This window comes from Myxocyprinus asiaticus, chromosome 5 (genome assembly GCF_019703515.2).
Source record: "Myxocyprinus asiaticus isolate MX2 ecotype Aquarium Trade chromosome 5, UBuf_Myxa_2, whole genome shotgun sequence".
Lineage (NCBI taxonomy): Eukaryota > Metazoa > Chordata > Actinopteri > Cypriniformes > Catostomidae > Myxocyprinus > Myxocyprinus asiaticus.
In genome coordinates this window covers 33,196,452-33,201,441 of record NC_059348.1, presented here as the reverse complement: position 1 = coordinate 33,201,441, position 4,990 = coordinate 33,196,452, and positions in this window count along the sequence as shown.

Below are 4,990 nucleotides of genomic sequence, written 5' to 3'. Positions count from 1 at the left end.
GAATTCACCAATAGTTCAAAGTGAGAATGGACTTCCATCTGAAAATGCTGTGACAGGCATGGACAAGAGCACAGTTTAGAGAGAAGCTTCATAATCTCCTTAGTCTGTCTCTGTCCCTCCCTCCCTCCCTCCCACATTCACAGCTACATGTGCAGAACAGTAATCTTACAGTCCAAGGAATTAATGCTGTACATTTTCCAAATTATGCAATAACAAATTTGTATCCAAGAATGAGTGTAACAGTTGAATGAAAAATAGTGTGAGAGCTGAAATCTAATCATGCAAGGACACTTGCAACCTGCTCAAAACATTGTTATTCTTCTCACTTCCATTTTTAGTTGACTTTGATACTCACAAGCACATTCAGAGTGACTTTCCACACTTTGATTGCCTATATTTGGCCATAATCTACTATTGGCTCCACAAGCCTCATCACGGGATTAGTTAAAGGTTAATTGGATGCATCAGAAATAACATGCTCTTTAGGATAAGCTGTTCTCTCATTCCCTTCCTAAAACATTGATAACAAACCTACATTAACAAATGGAACTTTTAGTGTCACACGAAGACTGTTGCTCTCCAGCAACAATTCATGGTTTATATGGATTTCAGGATGAAAACAAACACTTTTTACTGATACTTTCGGTAACACCACATCAAAAACAGCACACACTAAGGCCATTTGGATAAATTACTCTGGAAAAATTTGCCACCAATTAAACCTTCCCACCACTTTGATATCTTTATGCCATGACAGATTCTCAAATAAACAGATCATGTACTGCATACTGATAAGACTGATGTTTGAGAGGTCATTCCCATATAGATCAATTCCCAAAGTTAGAATATAAATCGAGTGTTTAGCACTATTCCAGTGGATGAATTCATATAATTTGTGCATTAAATGAATTGAGTTAATGATAAATAAGGTTGCCTCTTGAGCTTTAACCATTGTAAGTGCTGCTAACTGGGAACTGAAGCCAGGTCTTTCACTAGTTTTGACATGACACATCTCTCTGTTGCATAACTGTTCACTGTGAGAGATTATGTGACTAACCCACAACACAAATTAAGTTTGCTATGGTCTTTGATTAGAAAGTATGAACATCCGGTACACACTCCGTACTTACAAATGTTTATTTTAATTTTCTTATGCAAAAATTTTAGTTTAAAAGAAAAGGAATGTTCCAGGTTCAATACAAGTTCAATCAAAAGCATACATTTGTGGAGTTTTGTCCCTCCTCTTTTCAAAAAGCAAAAACAGAACATTCTGCTCTGTTGGTCCTCACAATGCAAGTGAGTGGTGGACCAAAATTTTGAAGGCCCAAAAGGCAGTATAAAAGTAATCCATAAGACTCTAGTGGCTAAATCCATATCTTCTGAAGTGTGTGATTGAGTAACAGATCAGTAGTTAAGTAGTTTTTTTTTTTTTTATACTGTAAATCTACACTTTCACTTCCACATTCTGGTGTTGAAGTGACTTTCACTTTCTCATTCAGACACCTACTGGTTGGGGCTTGTCAAAGATGCAGATTGATAATAAAAAAGAACTGAAATATTGGTCTGTTTCTCAACCACACCTATCATATTGATTCAGAAGATATGGATTTAACCACTGGAGTCCTATGGATTAATTTAATGCCTCCTTAAATGTCATTTTTGGACCTTCTGAGTTCTGGACACCATTCACTTGCATTGTGAGAACCAACAGAGCTGAGATATTCTTCTAAAAAAATCTTCATTTGTGTTCTGCTGAAGAAAGAAAGTCACACATCTGGGATGGCATGAGAGTGAGTAAATGAGAGAATTTTCATTTTTGGGTGAACTATTCCTTTAAAATACTCACAGTTTCAAAAGTATAGCAACAAAATGTAAACAATATGCATGTTAACATGATTTTAGTGTGATTAACTTGCTGACTAACCTTTGCTCTGTAAAGTTATATCCAATTTTACAGATTCGTTGCCATGACGACGTACCGCTGTAAACCCCAAAACCTTAAAACAACCGTAAAAATGATTTAAACAACTTAAAGGTACACTCAGTAACTTTTTGCTCGTGACATCTTGGACTTATAGTGACACCTAGTGGTGTGGATGCAGCATCATTTATAACACTGTGTAACATTTATTTTTTTCCTGGGTAGTAAGTGTTATTTTCTAATTGCTTATGCCTCAAAAGTATAGAAAATGGCTATTATTCCCCACAAACTTTGCTTTTGTGACCAGGACAGTGATATTTTGAAATTAACCTATTTCCAATGAGAAAATGGGTGAATGTGTGTCTTTTCGTTCACATAAAGTCAGAAAAAAACAACATATGAATCCAAATTAACATGTATCTATACTAAAGTAATATTCAAAGCCGTGCTGGTCCATAATGGTAACAAGTACCTGTCTCTTCCCCTGGCTCACTCAGTGCACCTCAAAGAGGATTACAGCAGCATCAAGACCTTGCTGGATGCCTTGAAGTATGATGAGTACGGCTGGGAGGTCATAGGAGACTTCAAAATGGTGGCATTCCTGATGGGTCTCCAATGCGGTTTTACCAAGTTTCCCTGCTATCTTTGCCTTTGGGACAGCAGGGACACCAAGGCGCACTACCACAGGTGGGACTGGCCACATTGGACCGAGTTCTCTGTGGGGAGGTACAATGTCAAGTGAGAGCCACCAGTGGACCCCCAGAAGGTGCTGATCACTTCTGCACATCAAATTGGGCATTATGAAACAATTTTTCAGAGCTCTAGATAAGGAGTCGATAGCCTTCAAGTACCTTCAAGACTTGTTCCCTAAGCTGTCTGAAGCAAAGGTCAAAGCCAGTTTCTTCGTCGGACCACAGATAAAAGAGGATTTTGGATTCATATGTTGTTGTTTTTCTGACTTTATGTGAATGAAAAGACACAAATTCGCCCATTTTCTCATTGGAAATAGGTAAATTTCAAAATGTCACTGTCCTGGTCACAAAAGCAAAGTTTGTGGGGAATTATAGCCATTTTCTATACTTTTGAGACATAAGCAATTAGGAAATAACACTTACTACCCAGGAACAAAAATTGTGTTACATAGTGTATTCAATAGTTTTCAGTTACAGATGTCATTGTAGAAGTTCACTTTTCACAATCAGCCATGATTAATTTAATCCAAGGGTGAAGTGTCCAATAACAAAACGGTTACTGAGATTAACCGAGTCCTCATCTCATGGGAGTGGTCATGATTTTATACATTTGTTTCAAAATTACAATTAATTTCTTTGAGTAAAACTACTTTTAATGGGGGAAAAACAACTACTGCGTACACTTAACCACTCAAATAATACACACATTTTAACAATAAGTACTATAAGTGCTTTTATAAAATTATAAGCTTCACATTTCTGCCTTTAAATCCTCCAAAAAATGGCCCCATTCACTTCCATTGTGTCTCACTGATTGATCAACATTATGCCACAAATGCTGTTGATTGAACTTTTGTATTGAACCCAGAACATTCCTTTAAAAGAATTTAGTGTATCTTTATGGGAAACTAAGGCAATACTAAAAGATGCGGTGATTATGGAAGAGGAGTCCAGTTAGTCTGTGTATCCATACGAATTCTGTCTTTTCAGCATTAAATGTGTACTTTATCACTTTTATGTTCCACATACAATGGATTGACTTATTGTCTTTGGACACACTTAATGCCATTATCCAACAGTGAAGGTCTTAGGACAAAATGACAGTGGCTTGGACTAGGGCAGCTTACTGGAATATGGCCAGTTCTGAATGTTGATACCCAAGACACCTAAGCTCAGCAGAATTTAGAAGATTTGGTAATAGAAGCCATCATTTAAAATGATTTATGATACATATGAAAATGACTTATTGTAAATCACGGGGAGATATACACTGGTGGACAAAAGTTTGGAATAATGTTCAGATTTTGCTGTTTCGGAAGGATATTGGTACTTTAATTCACCAAAGTGGCATTTAACTGATCAAAGTATAGTCAGGACATTACTGATGTAAAAAACAGCACCATCACTATTTGATTTTGATCAAATCTAAACAGGCCCCATTTCCAGCAGCCATCACTCCAACACCTTATCCTTGATGAGTAATCATTTTATATTGCTAATTTGGTACTAGAAAATCACTTGCCATTATATCAAACACAGTTGAAAGCTATTTGGTTCGTTAAATGAAGCTTAACATTGTGTGTTTGTTTTTCAGTTGCCCCAGAATGCAATAGACTTGCATGTCTTAAGATCAATGTTAGGTCAAAAATGGCAAAAAAGAAACAGCTTTCTCTAGAAACTCATCAGTCAATCATTGTGTTGAGGAATGAAGGCTATACCATGCTTGAAATTGCCTAAAAAATTAAGATTTCATACAAAGGTGTACACTACAGTCTTCGAAGACGAAGGACAACTGGCTCTAACAAGGACAGAAAGAGATGTGGAAGGCCAGATGTACAACTAAACAAGAGGATAAGTACAGAGTCCCTCTATTTTGAGAAACAGACACCTCACATGTCCTCAGCCGACAGCTTCATTTAATTCTACCCGTTCAACACCAGTTTCATGTACAACAATAAAGAGAAGACTCAGGGGTGTAGGCCTTATTGGAAGCATTGCAAAGAAAAAGCCACTTTTGAAGCAGAAAAACAAAAGAAAAGTTTAGAGTGGGCAAAGAAACAGACATTGGACAACAGATAATTGGAAGAGTGTAATGGATCTTAACCCCATTGAGCATTTGTGGGATCAGCTAGACTATAAGGTGCGTGTGAAGTGCCTGACAAGACAGCCACATCTATGGCAAGTGCTACAGGAAGCGTGGGGTGAAATGTCACCTGAGTATCTGCACAAACTGACAGCTAGAATGCCAAGGATCTGCAAAGCTGTCATTGCTGCACGTGGAGGATTTTTTGATGAGAACTCTTTGAAGTAGTTTAAGAAGTTCTGTTTTTTTTATAGATAGAAATAGTAATTTTTTACATTAGTAATGTCCTGACTA